We start from the raw sequence: 16,318 nt of genomic DNA, 5'->3' as shown, positions 1-16,318 counted from the left end.
AGGGCAGAATGTTTTGCAAGAAATGACTACCGTGACTATCGCATTGGAGTGAATAATCAGTATTCTGGAGGCCACAGTTCATCGCCTTTTTATAGGAATGAGAAAGCACACAGCTTGTGGAAAATAGGTTGTGCAGGTTGTGCAACACACCTACAAACTAGTGCAGACAGGAGGAATAAAAAGAAGCGTGCTGGGGGAGGCGACAGTTTCATTTACTAAAACCCGGCAATTTGTCTCTATTTCCCCCCAACACTCATTGATTCTCATTTGCATGCGATGTTGCATGATTGCCTTAGCTGTTGTTACTGTGAAGACAGTCACGGGAAAAATTCATCAAACTAGCAGGTAACAAAACCAGCAACAACAAAATGACACAAACAAATGACAAAAAAAAAAAAAAAAAAAGGAAACTTACCAAACCTACTTTCCTCTCTCCCCCAAAACAGACCAGCGGTGATGCCTGTCCTGCACAGCTGCTTCTACAGCCCCTGGGACTGGCTCTAGTCGTAAGAAACAAAAGTAGTAACAGAATCGGGCCCTTTAAAAATGAAACATTTCTATGAACGTAAGGATGTGGTTTTCCACCTCCTGAATCTTTTTAGCTACTTTCTGTCAAGTAGCAGTGACCAGATGACTGCAAATATGTGCAATTCATAGGGTCAGTCCCAACTGGTAGCCAACTGCTGCCATTTTCAGGCAGTCTGAAATCGCTTCTGGCTCTCTCCCACCTCCAAATCATTCATTCTTCCCTAACGAAGCACACTGTGGACTTACCCGAAGTTCCTGAGGACACCCGTGACCTGCTAGAGTCAGACAGCTGTTCACAAAGATGTGCAAGGGAGATGTGCTGAACCAAAAGAGACACTCCTTTGGGATCACAGGGGCCAGGCCAAGCTGTCACCTGTGAGGATTTAACCACTCTGGTTAGAAATCCTGTCCTGTTAGAAAACCAGCGTCTGCACCATGAGAGGTTTGTTTACAGGCTTTTTTCCAAACCTAAACTAGCCCCCACCATCTTTTTCTCTTCACCACCACTGAAACTTTTTCCAGACTCTACTGAGCCTTTAAGGAGCACAATCACTACAGCATGTCCTACGGCATTCACTGACAAATGTTTTCCAGAACAAAGATGAGTAGATTTATAAATTTAAAAACCGAACAAGAAAAGTAACTTTTCAGATCGTCTTTTGTGATATAAAATCAATTGTCAGGTTTTGTTTGCTTGTTTTTGTTTCTTAAGTTTTAAATTGACTGCTATGCTGGAAATCCATTTCTTCTTCTCCTTCCCATTGAAAGATTAACTCTTCAGCTATTAAATTGTACCCATAGCTGATGGCTTGCTGTGCAGCCCATTTTTAAAAGTGCATGAAAGCGTACTGTAACCAGAATACCCCAAAGCAAAGCTGCCATGCAGAAATCTGACATTGGTACTTGATACGAAAACCACGGAGATCCCTGTATCCATTTACAGTTAATCCCAAGCTTGCTCGCAGGGGCTCAGGTCACTTTTTAATGGCCTCTGACAGCTGCACACACGCACAGCGCCTTCCCCAAAGCACCACACTACCCCACGTACCACATCCTTCTACAGGGATAAACCACGCCCTTGCTTAATAAGATTTGGAGCCTTCTGCACAATTGAAATTGTGTATTAGTTAAGAAAAGGGAGGATATCACAAGTCCCTCTAGCAGAGACATCATTGCTGGGGGAAGGACAGGCAGGTTAGGAAAACAACAGCCCTGCCTGCAGGTTGCTTCCTCCTCTGAGGGTCTCCTGAACATCTCACCCTGCCTACGACATTCAGTGATTTCTTGGTGAAGGCTCAGCGTCCACCTTTAAGCACCTTTATCGCTGAGAAGTTCCACACATCTAAAACCACCAGAGTACATCTTCTCTCTGTTTAAAGGATCGACACTTAATTTTGCAAGAACTTGTATTTTTGGCATCGATGTCCACGTAGAAAATCCAGTAGAAGTCGCCCTCTGCAAATGACATCTGGTGACATTTGTCACAATCTCTTTCCAAATCTCTTTTCCCCTGCGAGGCCTTGCTGTTGTATCTAGTTGGCTCCAGGCTACAAGACCCTGCCATGATGATCTAATACCAGACATAAATTAGCTAATTTCTTAAACTCCTTTTACTTAAACTACGGCTTCCTAAGTCACTCCAGAGACCTGGCTAAGCTGAGAGTAGCTGAAGGGACATGCGATAAAAGAAGCACTAACAAAATTATTCGACACCTTAAAAAATAAGCTCTACTTCAGTGTTAATTTCTGCGTTGTGCAAACCACGCACACGACTGACCCGTTTTGAGCCAAGTATTACAAATCTAACAGGCATCAGCCAAGCACCAGCACCACAAGAGTTAAGAGCATGTGCTGTTCTTTCCTGGTGGGAATAGGTCAGGAAGAAGAAATAGTAGGAATAGGATCCTTTACAGTGATTTCAGTTTTTATTAACATATTTTTACAGGATATCCCAGTTAAGCCAGACAGCTTGTTTACAATAGGGCCCTGTCTAAGGCCAGCTTAAAAGTATTACACAGTACATACAGAAGGACAATACGGTCCCAGTACAAGCTCCCAGCAGGCAGTAAATCATTTCAAAGCTTCATGTTACACCTGATTAACTACTTGGCTCCAGTATTACAACCTATTCCAAGAATGCCTGCTTCAGTGTCGTGAAAAGTTGTCAGGGAATTTATGTCATCTGATGGCGAGTTACATAAAATAATGCCCCAGTGTACCATTGAAGAGGCATTGCTTGGCACGAGCTGAAGGAGCATGCACTTCACACCTGCAGGATCCTCCGGTGCTACCTGCTCCTTAAGAAGGGACTCCACGTCAAGCTCTCCTTTATGAGGAGAAACCACATCATTTTGGTCCCAACAGGATCACCTAAGCCTGGATGACAATATCTGAATTACGCTTCATCACACACATCCACAATTTGATCACTCGCAAGTCAGTCCATCCTCTCACGTGGTTGCTGCAATTGAATCAATTTTCCCTGCAATTTTTCTTGATTCTGAAAAATTACTTAAAAATACGTATCCTCAAAAAATCGACACACTCAACATTTTTCACTAAGCACACAAGCCTGCTAGTGGACCAAACAGTGAAATCTTTACGCTACCTGAACACAAAGGAAACGCTGTTTCTCCGAGGTTCAAAATCAGTTCAGGCACCAAAGAGGCAAATTCCTAAAACTTCCTAAGGTCCACGGCCTGCGTTGCCTGTCAAACATGCAAGGTGCTATGAAAACCAGGTAACAACCCTCACCAAGTCTTCATTTATCCGACTGTCGGGCAGAAAGACCTATAGCATTAACTGAGTGAGATGCAATGCATCTTGGCCAAGAGTTAGAGTACGGTAAGCCAGCAAAAGAGCTGCTTAATTGTAAAATCCATTAGCTCTGGCTCTACGTGTGCAGCTTCTTCTAGAGCCACGCAGGAATTTAGACAGCAGAAAGCTGGAGATCAGTTTTAGCAGAAACACCCGGTATGCACACCCATGAACAAACCAAGCTTTTCTACAGCGTCCTTCCCTCTTGGTCAGCTGGAAATGTGAAGTCTTTTTAAAGATGAACTGATCACCACCTGTTTCTTTAAACTACAATCTCATAATTAGTATCTTCTAATTATTAGAAAATGCAAGTGATACTTCAAGCTTTACCTTTGATTTCATGTACTGGTGAGTTTGTTTGCACTTAAGTCTCTGTGCAGGAAACTAAGAGCATAGCAAAGGAACCAATTTCTTGCCTTTAGCATACTGCAACCCACGGTAGGCTGAGCACCTGAATTTTCCCTCTTGCTTACTGAACGAGGCAATTTCTTATTCTAAGTTATATCACAGATCACAGTAAAACCCTGTCTTCTATAATTGAACAAGGAGCCTAATTAAAATACGAACAAGTCTTCTAAAAATAACAGCAGAACAGCCATCTCTGGGCTGCAAACCTATTTGTCTGCCTTCCTCCTATATCATAATAGCATTTCCACAGCAACAGCTATCACAAGAAGTGTTATTGATGAACGGAAAGCCTGTTATTCAATCACCTTTTCCTGGAAGAGGACAACAGAAAGTCCTTCTGGTTTTTAGTATGGAGTAAGTCCCAAACTAAATACTAAGGTGACAGCAAAAGAGGTGCGCAAAATATATTAGGAATCCTGGCACTGAAATGAAGATCTTGCTTGTGGCTAGGAGTCATGCTGACTGCTCAGCAGAGGTCACACCACAGAGGCACAGCTAGGTCTGGGAGGAGCACACCAGTTGCCACAGACATTCAGTTTCCCTTTGCAGAGCTCAGCGTCTCGAGGAGACTTGATCCTTGCAGATTGGAGCTAAACATTTTAATCAGCTCTGTTTGGGGGTATATAAAATTAGTAAACTCGTTTATACCCAACTCAATATCTTCAACTGATTGTGTGTAACGGCAAGAAAAATCAGAGGTTCAGCCTAAACTACAGTAAGTTCAGCCCTTCAGAGGTCCAGCTGCAACTAAAAAGCTGTGAGTGGATCTAGCTGTATTCATTGCCTTGCCCAACTCCCTGCGAGCACAGAAGTGGAAGCAGTGATATCTGCCTCTACAGACTTGGTGACTAAGTGCAGGTATTACTTACAGGTAATTTTCTTTTCCTGGTCTTGCAAGTCTTTGCCCAGAGCACCAAATACCAAAGCCATGATGTCTTAACACCACCTTTCCTGTCGAGCTGTACTCCACCATTTCACCACGGCCTCCCTCCAAGTACTGTGCCCGTGGTAATTCGGTCTGCGAGAGGAGTCTGTAAGACAAAATCGAATGGAAAGTGCTGCACTCCTCTTATAATCGATCCGTGCAATTTCTAAATTGACTTTGAAAAATACACCAAATATACCCAGGGGAAATAAGCTTACAATGCGGATTGCTGCCTAAATCCATTACACAGATAGCACAGCGCATTTATTGTTGCGATGATTGAAAAGAAATGAGATTAGCAGGCTTCGCATAACATATTTAGTAAATCCAGCACTTCCCCTTCCACAACAGAGAGCTTAACATCGCCTAGAATTATAAACAGAGTACCGTATATCTTGGTTTTCCTAATTTTGAATTCCCTGCTGAACACCTCTGTACACACACACGACACTTGCCTAGAGTAGATGGGTAACCACTACCCTCATTTGGACGTACCAGCAGATTCGTGACTGTTTTATTTTATTTTATTCGTTTTATTTCACTGCGCGGATTTGTAAGAAGGGATTCTACTTCCAACAGGACTGCCTCCTCAGAAAAAGGCACGGACGCTCAAGAGCAGTACAGAAAGATAAGTGACATGTTCCTGTGCCAGTACGATCAGGCTACATCAACTCTTGCTGGGGAACAACATAAAGCTGGTAAGGGAGTTCAGGGTGTCTCAAGGCCAGGGACCTAGGAGAGGAACTGTGTGAACACAAGGCAAGCTCCAAAACCCTGACAAGTTTTCTCTAACTTTGACAAAAGTCCAGAGTGTAACTATGGCACCTTTTCTAGGTGAGTGAGAAAGCACAGTCTGATGAAGCCTGAAACAATCAGCTTTTGTTTTTCCGAATATTTCCCTTACATTAAGCGTTCACATGATAGCTGCTACACCTAAGCAGCACGGTGGCGAGTTTTAGCATGTACTCTGAAAGGGTATTTTACTACCTTCAAATAAGAAGCAGGATGAAATATCAGAGATATTAGCCCCGATTGTATTATTCCTCTACTGAAACTACACCTACAGTATTTCAGCAAGACAACAGTTTGCACTTGCATCATCTTTTCCCTTATTAAAACAAAACAAAAAAAAAAACACACGTACAACTTGACCAGTGTTTTTACAAGCAACTCTTGCTCAATTAAAATGATATATCCAACAGATTTATGATACACCCTGTTTTGTCATGAAAGTATTTAATTCCATTTGATGAGTGTACGTAGGTGTCTGTTCATGAGTGAACTCCTGCTTTAAATTCGTGTTCCAGAGATATTTTATATATAGGCAAGGGCAACAAGGAGGAAGCAGGAAAAGCTGAAATGTTTTTTGTTAAAATTTCACAGAAGAGATTAAGAAGGTTAGGGACAAGAAAAGAGCTTACTTCAACACTCATCTTAGAAGGATTTTAATCCATACTTTTTGTATGTTTTAGCTTTTTAAGGCTTGAAGTCCATGTGCCACAGAAGCACAGAGTAGAAACTATGGTGTGAACACAAAAACAACATCAAGTAAAAAATCTGTAAGGTTTTCTCCTAGTTACTTATATGCCTGTAAACAACTAATGTGAACATTTCTAGTACGAAACCTCCCACATCACACCTAGCAGTAACTGGCTGGAGTGGTCTCACCAGTATTTCCTTGGTTTGCTACATATCACATCCCTACCCGTGAATGTCAGCAAAAATACTGGTTGTCACAGGACTCTCATACCTAGCTGCACAGCCCAAAAAAAAAAAAAAAAAAAGTAACAGGGAAACAGCAAAATGAAGATGGAAAGAACCAAAGATGACAGGTAAGACTGAGGTGATCTTTAAAGTGACCAGTACTGTACCTGATGCCCATAGTTACGTAAATCATGATGGTTTTAATAACACCACCTACTTGAACAAAGTTAGATACAGTAATTCTAATTAAAAATAATTCTATTTATACCATAGCCCCCCTATTAACAAAAGCAATGCCTGTGCCCTCACAATAGGATGCACATCTGAAAGCACAAGCACTTTGCAAGCAGGACAATGCGCTTGCAAGATGGACGTAACTATTTGTGTGTTACGGATGGGGAAACAGAGGCACAGAAAGCAAAACTTGTCGCTCGTCTGGGCTTTGCCACACACACACCGAGCAGGAGAAGCAGCCGAGCAACGTGACTACTGTTTCAAATGCTGGTCATTGTTCCGCTGTCATCTTCTATTCCTCCTTCTACATTTCTAGTGCTCACCAACAGCACGCCCGTTTACCTCCAAATAATCAGCGCTTTGGGTGAGAGGTGCAGGCAATGTTCAGCGAGATTAAGTCAGAGCCCCTAAGCATCACCGCTACGCACACAACCACAGCAGCACCAGCCCTAACGCTGGCTGTGGGCTGAGTGGGAATGAACGATTGCAAGGGGGGATTTTTATTGTAATAAGGCTCGTTACATATTAATGTGATACTCCTATTTTGCATAGTCTTGCACAAACTCACCCACCCTAAAGCATGTACGTGGTCATCATGTTTTTCTCCTGGTCAAGCAAGTGGAGCTATTTGAGACTAAGATAAACAAAAAACTTAAAATGGTAAAAAATGAACCATAATTAGAAAAGTCTCTTGGATGACAATATCAAAATGCTGAAGCAGACTCCAGAACAAATAAAACATGAGGAAACACTGCTGTGATCTGGCAGGTACCACACAAACCTGAACCAAGTGGGCTTCCACTGTTTGACTCTGGACTTTGCTCCTGGGCCACTAGAAGTGCCTTTTCCAGCCAGCATTCATTTCTACCTTGGTGAACTCAGGCAACAAAAGCTCCATTGCTTGAAAACAAAAGCATTCACACTATTCAGATGTGACCGCCTCCAAGTCACCACACACCTCCCGCAACAGTACATCACCTCCTGTCATCTGAGAGCCTCAGTAAACCTATCAGTGCTTGTATCTTCAGACAGATGAAACAGGAAAAAAATAAATAAATCAGAGAGTGGTATGCTTTACTGTCCCCAGTCTGCTGAATTTGGGAATTCCCTTCATAGTTTTTCCCCCTCTGAATGCTAACAGACGTGTCACAAAGACCACATGTACCCAGATTTATACAGGATCAAGAGAAACAAAAAAATGCAGTTGGCCAAGCAACGTAAGGGCGCTTGTTTTCATCAGCTCTGCAAAACATTACATGAACCGATTCTTGCCATCTTCAAATAAGCAAAGAAGTCTGAGTTCTCCAAAAACGCACGAGTTGCCCTATGGTTCTGCTCAGTTTTCTGCTGAAGATGCCTACCATACAGGAGGATTTACAGCAGAGGTGCCCCTCGGCTGTGCCACCTCTCCCAGCAAAAGGGGAGCGTGACACATGGCTTACGCCAAAACCCTCCGCTGCCTGCTTTTTTATAGGGCTTCAAGGGAAAAAGCTGCAAACCAGGTCCTGAGCTACAGCCTTCAATAGCATCCCACCTTCCAGCACGGATCTGACCGCTCTGTGTTCAAAGACAGCTTCATGTTCTTTCCTTAGCAGCAGCAGCTCTCACTATCTATACTTACATAGGTATATATAGAGAGAGAGATGGCTTGTACAACAAAGTCTGAAAAAATATACCACAAAAGATGTTAGCACGAGTTGAACTGAGAACTTCTTGCTCTGTTCTCAGAGGAATCCGTGGTTTCTTTCTGACAGGAGATAATGCTAGTGGTGCGGGTTAGCTGTGCCGCTGCAGCTACCGGAGCAGCGCTTCTCAGCCTCTGGGTCAAAGTAGGTCATAAACCCCTCGCAGCGGTTTGCAAAACAACCCGTACACCAAGTCAGATTTTCAAAAAATAAGCATACACTTGTAGGTATGGGAAGAACTAAACAGAAACCAGCACTGGAAAAATTATGGTAATTCAAAAGCTTTTCGTTTACAGCCAAAAACTGTAGGCAAAGTACTGTGGCAGCACTCCCCAATGCATCTGCGATGCTTTTTTCTTTTTTTTTTTTTTTTTCTTTTCCCCCAAAGGAGCTTCACAATGCCCAGATTTCTTCCAACATGTTTAAGACGACATTTGATTTAGCAAAAAACACGCCCGAGAAGCACTGATCTAGATGGCCTCATCTCACCCTCAGGGTGCTCTGACTGGGTGTCTGATAGTCCCAGATTCTCACCAGACAGATCGTGGGGATCATAAACCAGAGGTGAGAAGAGGAAAGTTGATATCATGGATTTCCACCCATGCTGGTTTTAGGATCAGTGACGCAATCTGTTCAAAGAGCAACTCTTTATTCCACATTCAAAACGTTGAGAGATGTGAAAAATACCCATCATTAAATAATAAAAGCGAAAAGTGAGTCAGAGAACATTAGAAAAAAAAAGTGATTTGTGGCTCGTATTTAAAGAGCACCTCATTTATGATTCAAGACAAGATCGTAAACACACTTAAGACAAAATTTGGGTGGCACTGGGGAGCCAGGCTAAGGAGCGCAGTCCTTGGAAGCGCTGAGTACTTTCTCCCACAGCTGACGCTGCGCCACCTCACCCTGAGCAGGAACGAAAGCACGAACTCGCCCAACCACAAGGGCCCCAGCTCTTGCTGGGAAGGCTGTGAGTCCTGCTCCACGTACACCAGACGTGGTGACTGCTTCGCACGCAGCACAACGCCCTTGGACTCTGTCGACGTGGGGCCTGAATAAGCAGGCCCCAGTGATTCAGCACACTTTCTCCCTGAGTCTCACATCTGTTGCTCCAGGAGAAAGAGGAGAATGCGCTCCCCACCCCACAGGAGCCTCAGCAGCAGCAAAGCACCTACGGGGAAGGCGTGAGATGCGGGTTTGAAGGACCTCAGGCTGAAGAAAGAATTGAGCTTTGGTTTGCCCTATGTCCTTCGGTGGCCACAGGCTGCTTTTGTCTTCACTAATATTTCCCCCAATGTTAGCAAGCTCCAGAAACCACCTTTCTCCCTGTGAAGACAACGAAATAAAGCACGTTTTGATCATACCAACACAACAACTTCCTGTGCTAATTTCACACAGGGTCTTCAGCTCTCATTTTTGACTCTCACACCACCAAATGCTTCCATTGCCTCCTAGTGAAAATAAGCTTGTTTTGACTTCTGGCGTGAACCAATCATACTGAAAATTGAGTCATACTGAGAATTTTGAAACAAGCTAGGAAAAAAAAAAAGTAAACTTGGAAAATTCAGAAATGATAATGATTTTCAAAATAAATCCAGAATCATTATATGCTCATCCATCTCTCTCCTCCTTCCCCACCACCATAGGAATTGCACTAAGTGAGGGACATGACAGCCTGCAATTAACCTTCCCCTACATAGCAGGGGCCCTTACAGTGTGCTAAGCAGCTGAGAAAAAAATAAATAAATAAATAAATGAAAAATTGAGCCCCAGCTATTTGTTACAGGAGGCTTAAGATGAATAAAAGGATCAAAGCAAATAACACTTCCAGACAGCCTAGAAGGAAAACAATGAGCCCATAATGGGCACATGATTGCCGTCCTCCTCGTGATATCCAACAACACAATTAAGGTCAACTGTACAACCGCTTCCAATTTGTTTTTTTCTTATTGCCTAGCCAAGGAGAAAACAGACATCAGTTCTGAAGATGTGTGCTTTCTTATATAAACAGAATAAATAGATAAGGAGGTTCAGAGAGTAGTATAAATCAAGAAGTTCTTTTGGCACCATCAGAGTTAAAAACTCCAACTTTAATATGGAATATTTCAAATATTATCAAGCAGAAATAATCAAACTTTGGTTTAATTGCTCCCTTTGTGAAAGGACTTTATTAAATTAATTAACCAAGTTATCTTCCCTGAGTATGATCCATTACTAATTCTAAAATTATTGATCTTTGTATTTGGAAGTCGCTGTTCAGCACCAAATTGCTTTCTGCAATTAGCATATACTAGCAAGCTTAATAAAACTCAAGGACTCCTCTAAGGTCCTAAGAGACTGTAAAATGAAAATATTCTTAAGTATGCTCAGAAATTACCATTATGCATAGTCATCTTGATCCTGGGTAGGGAAGGCAGTAAGAACTTAAGTAACTATTGACAGCATGAGTCCCAAGTGAGCTTACTATGAAAAATTCTCCTTTCTCTTGTCAACACTGCCTTTCATGCTAATCAAGTTGCACTACCAAGACATTCTCCTTTTTGCCCTCCAAGTTACATCTCACAGGAACATGCATACAGAAACGCAGCATTGCCCAAATCACATTAATATTGTATTCCTTTCTCACACTCTGCTTCGGAAAACAGTAATCACAAAGTCCTCAACTTCTGTGCAAACAAGAGTGATCATCACCAATTGACAAGAAAGCTGTTGTACGGAATAAGAAAAAAGCTTCCCGAGATGCCACAGACTTCACTAAATGTAAAAGTCCACTAAAATACTACTACTTGAATTCCTAAAAATCTACAGAAGTCAAAACCAAAAAAGGAAACCTGACTTTAAAGTGACTGAGGAAAAGCAAAAGTTAATCTTGCATGAAATCATTTAGGAGACGGAAGGGTTAAAGCAATCTTATACATATTAAATTAAAATTAATTATATTCCCAGCTCAGTGGAAGCCAATTTCAATTTTCTGTAGTTCCTGACTTGTCACTATTATCTACATAACCAGTTAATTTTGATTTCTTTTTTTCTAGCTGGTATGTTTTTGAATTTGGGTAAGATATACATTTTTACTTCAGACAGGTGTATACATCTGCACAGATGGCTTATTCATTACTGGAAGCTGGAAAACAAAGATTTTCAGCAATTGATAACCAACAACAAAACAACACCAACAAACTTTTTTTCTAAGCATAACAATCATTCTTTTAGCTACACACAAACAGAGCTAAGAGATCTCGTGCACAGCTTGTTAGAACATGCAACTTCAGGACAACGTTGCTGTTGCTGCCTTTTCCTCCAAACAGAGGACAGTAAGGGATGTGACCTGCACGCATGACTTCTGATTTATGCTGTGCTGACGGGGAGGAACCACACTGCCAGCAAGACAATTTCTCATGATTACAGTGTTTACTAGTCTCGCTGAGACTAGAAGTCCTTGTTCTGAATACAAGAAAAGCTGTGAAGAGTTCAGATCCAAGACATAAAGCATGTACAGCATGTTCAAGCTAAATGTCTCTTTTATGTAAAAGATAGATGACACGCTCTAATTAAAGGTTAGTCAAGGAGTGTAATGACCAGAGGCCAAACACAAGAGTTTAAAATCTTGATTACAGGTTGGGCCAACAGATCAAAGCAACAAATTGTCTCAGTATTCCTAGAAACAACTTTGTGAACTTTTGATTAGAAGATTACCATGTCCAGGATTACTTCTCCATTGCTTGAGACTTTTTCTTCCCTTTCAATAGCCCACACAATTTAGACGCTTGCTTCTTACTCGCCTACTTTTACTGGTGCTAAAACACCAACCAAGGAGAACAAAACCTTGTGCAGAAATGATTAAATTTGACCTACCACACTCAACGAGGGCTTGAACCTTTCGCTGGCCAGTTCCCACCTGTGCTCCTAGCCACCTCCAGCCGAGGGCTGCAGCCTCACCACGCTGTTGTGCCTGGATGTCCCTCAAGAAACTCCCTCTCACCCCAGGGCTGCCCCAGGCTTTTTACCTCTGCCCTCCACTCCACACCTGCCTGGCTGTCCCCACAGCTGTCCCCATTTTGGCCATAATCCTGCCTTCCCCATAGCATGTGCCACAGAGCGGGGCAGGGATGGAGGACCCCTCTTCCCAAACACCGATCTCTCCAAACCTCAGGTGAGGAGCAGCCTCTCATTACCCTAGTTTTGGGGAATGACACTTACCTGATTCTTTTTCTCACCAGCTCTTGAAGCAAACCTGAATAGATACTGGCACCAGATAGCAAGCAGCACAACATTATCTTAATAGCAACCGCTCCATCATAAAGCTGCTTTTCTAGGTTAGTGGAGAGGGCCAAGCAAAAATCAGAGGGACTGGATCCCTGTTACTCTTTTATTTACTGCGATGGCATGAGCTACCTGTCTTCTGACCATTATGGATATCGGTTCTGAAAGGATGCTTAGAAAATAAGTACTTAATCCAAAAGGAAAATAAATAGCTATCAATATTTATTTAAAGGATAAAGAAAAAGTGTGGTGCAATAGTTCCCCCTACTGACAGCCTGAAATTAAATTACTAATAAATGTTATTTCCTGGGCGGTCCTCACATTGCTGAGTGTCCCAGTGTTGCACCTACACGAGCCTACTGGTACACCATAAACCACGTAAAAATCAGCCACCTTAGAAAACTATGAAGATTTCCCCAATGGTAGAGAAACAAATCTGAGAAAACGCCAGTAGATCCCTCAGATCATTCATCACATATGCAAAAGGGCAGTATGCAGTCTCACAGAAAGAGGATTATAACACGTGCGTGAATGTGTGTACTCTGAATGAGACGCTGGGATGTCCATGAGCAAAAAAACAGGAGCACAGGTAAAGTGCTGCTGTGTCTCCTCCTCTGTGTGTGACACATTTGGGTCTGAGCAGGGACCTGTCAAACTGAAAATGCTAATGTGGTTTTGTACACTCATTATCTAATAAAATCCTAAAGAAAATGCTCCAGTACTTTATAGCTTCACCTCACTTGAAAAAGGTAATGGACAAATATGCAACAGTACAAGACGAAAGGACATTAAATACAGAGACTGCAGAAGTACGCACTGCTATAAAGCAGGATTTTGCAGAGGTCTGTTATGATCCTGGCTCTCAAAATGCAAATGCACATGAAAAAAAATTCTAAATGCTATTAAAAAAAAGCCTGATCTCATTTCAAGCGCATGTATGGTGAAGATGACGTCTACCAGCAGCTCTGGAAGTTACCTATGTATCAGAGAGTCTCACATCACTTTCAATTCTCCCTCTGCTCTGTCTGGAAAATGTAATTACACATCAGCAGTGACACGCACCTTCCTTTTAACTACATCTCCCGCACCTGGCTTTCTCATTGCACGAGGTTCCTGCAGCCCAGCGCCTAACACTGCTCCAGCAGCTCCCTGGCACTTCCCGAGAGCACGCCTTTTGTTCGCTGCTTGTACAGCCTGGCACGGAGAAGCCTTGCTCGTGACTGGGGTTTCTGGTAACACACGATGTTACAAATAAAATAATAATTGCTCAAAGGAAGCCTCTTTAGGGCAGACTGCAGCTGCTTTGTGTGACATCAAAGACCCGATCCTACCATTCAAGCTCTGTGCTGAGGTAAGACAGATTTGAAATTGTCCTAATTTAGCATTTGCCATTTGCTTTGGTTTTAGCAACGATGCACCTGACGCTACAGAGATCCGTTTTCCAATAATGTATTTAGAGAAAAAATAATACTCGGAGCATGCCTGTTGTCATAACCCTTTCCTAATAATATTTACTGATCCAGATGGTGTCAGGTTGTTAACCCTTCAGGACAGGGACCGAGCCTTTTATCTCAGGCGCTGCCTGAAACGAGCAGCACGGGCAGCCGCTGCAGGAAGTGGCAGCACGTAGCATTTCCACGCTGTTCCTCCAAACTCCTCTCAGGGCTGCCCTCAGCCTTTTAACGAGCACTAATTGCAAAAGCTGGCTAGCGAAGCTCCCGTGCCGGAAAGCTGCTGGCCCCCTGATCCCTGCGGAGAGGGAGCAGCCTGGCTCCCTGGGAGCGCGACAGGCCGCAGCCCTCTGCCTTCCACACAGGCTCAGGCGCCACAGTATAAAATGGAGATTTTTTTTAATTTTTGGCTCAATAACCTCCTTCTGGCCATTTCCAAAGTGCCGGAGCCGTGTCACGCCAGCTAACCCAGCGCGGCGCGGTGACTGCTGCGTGGCCACGCTGCTCGCCGTGTTTCGTAGCCCAGACACGACTCTCGCTCCCGTCCCGCTCCCCGGGGCGGCAAGGGCGCAGCTGACGCACAGGAAAAGCTGCCGGGACGGGGCTGGGGCGGCATAAAGCACGGGGCAGGCGGCAGACACGCCTGGGGACGCCGCCTGCAGCAGGGCTCGGCTGGGGAGCGCTCACACAGGCAAGTGGGGGCATCCTGGGGGGGGTCTCCGTCTGGTCGTCTGTCCCACTGTCCATCCACCCCAAGCGCATCTTTGAAATGCCTCGTGCCTGGGGATGCGGGGTGCTGAAGGCAGCGAATGGAGGGATGTCTTTTAGTTCACTCTGGGGGGCTCTTGCCCCCCAGCTGGGCCGGTAGCAGGCTCACGGGCCTGGGGGTCCCCACCACCAGGGGTAAGCGGGGCACCCAGCTCCTCAAGCGGCCTCCATGCCGCTCTGTCAGGGCACAAATGTGGAGTTTCTCTGCCAGAGAGACTGCGGGGAGCGCACCTTGCATCGGTACTGATCATAGATCCAGATACAGGCTGACAGATAAAAGCAGAAGTACCTGAACGAGCACCTCGCAGCACAAAAAGTGAAAGAGTTGCGCTACCAATCTTTCACGTTGTGCATTTCTGCTAGATGCCTTCAGGGAAGATCCAAAACAAACAACAGGTATAGGGAGCTTTTTAGCTTGCGGTGTGACTCCCAGGAAGAGGAGAAGATAGGACAGGGTGTGTTGTACTAAACATGTTACAAAAATCCCTTGTACGAACCAGACTCATCCTTTGCCAGCATGGATGCATGCGAGCATCCCTGCACATTACTTAGAAGGCCTCAGGAGGCTGCAGCCTGCACAAGGTCTGGCTTCTTTTCCTTTAGATAACAATACTAGGTTCTTACTAAGATCCTTAGGATATCACAGCCACCATAATTCACAATTATGGAATTGCAATAAAAACCTTCACTGAAAGTGAGCAGGCTTGCAAATCTTACTTTTTTTCCTGAATGCGTGCTATTACTACATCATGATTTTGTTTTCTGTACGTATCTCCAGAAATACAGCCTGTGATTCCTAGTAATTACCAGTGTAGCAATAAAGAGAGGAAAGCACTCCTGTATATTGTTCTTGCTCAGCAATTTAAATAAACAAAGTAAATGTTTGGGCAGTATTTTTCCTCTCGTTAATGGAAGTAATAAAGAGGAGGGAAATGGCACTGGGCACATTTCCACGGACGGTAGGCAGCGTCCTTCATAACGCACACGGAGTCATCGCTTCCAGCCTTAGTTAGCGAGAAACTAAAGCTTGTCACTTTTACTTTTCATGAGTAAGTACTCGAGGCTGTTACACCTTGAGATACTTCATCCTTCTGTTGTCCTTTTTTCCTTCTGACTTAAGCAACATAAAAAAACCCACAATATTCAAGATGTATTCTTTGAAAAGATGATGTTACGATTCATAAATGGAAATGGGAAAGCTGTTTATAAAAAGGTCAACATTTTATAAAAAATGTCAATTTTGATGAAATATCATCTTTCTTTTCGGGAAAAAAATCGATCAGAAGTGTTCAAACATAACACTGACCTACTGCAATGCAATCTTTAATCCATGGTGCTGGATTTTATGTCGTTTGTTAGCACCAACAAAGATAATAAAGGAGCAGATGATCTCTGGTACAGGATCAGGGTAGGGCGGAGTTCACATGAGGGCCAAGATACCAAGGCATGCCCTAGGGTGTCCCCCTTATCTACTTACCCATAATGGCCCATTACCAACACTGCTTCAGATTTTTCCTGCAGACACCACATCTAGA

The 16,318-nt window shown here is 43.5% G+C and overlaps 2 protein-coding genes across 2 annotated transcripts in view; one reads left to right on the top strand and one right to left on the bottom strand.

Moving 5' to 3' along the window:
- MYO1B (myosin IB) overlaps positions 1-4,784 on the bottom strand; it is a 106,551-nt gene extending 101,767 nt beyond the window's left edge. The window contains exons 1-3 of the mRNA XM_068686536.1: positions 4,623-4,784; positions 775-901; positions 416-500 (exon numbers count right to left, since the gene is read on the bottom strand). The gene's annotated coding sequence lies outside the window, so the exon portion shown is untranslated. The remainder of the gene's footprint in view (positions 1-415; positions 501-774; positions 902-4,622) is intronic.
- An 8,882-nt stretch (positions 4,785-13,666) lies between these two features.
- STAT4 (signal transducer and activator of transcription 4) overlaps positions 13,667-16,318 on the top strand; it is a 41,269-nt gene continuing 38,617 nt past the window's right edge. Inside the window, exon 1 of the mRNA XM_068686544.1 lies at positions 13,667-13,915. The gene's annotated coding sequence lies outside the window, so the exon portion shown is untranslated. The remainder of the gene's footprint in view (positions 13,916-16,318) is intronic.

The sequence above is a fragment of the Anas acuta genome, chromosome 6 (assembly GCF_963932015.1).
Source record: "Anas acuta chromosome 6, bAnaAcu1.1, whole genome shotgun sequence".
NCBI lineage: Eukaryota > Metazoa > Chordata > Aves > Anseriformes > Anatidae > Anas > Anas acuta.
This window is presented reverse-complemented; position numbering and strand designations above follow the sequence as displayed.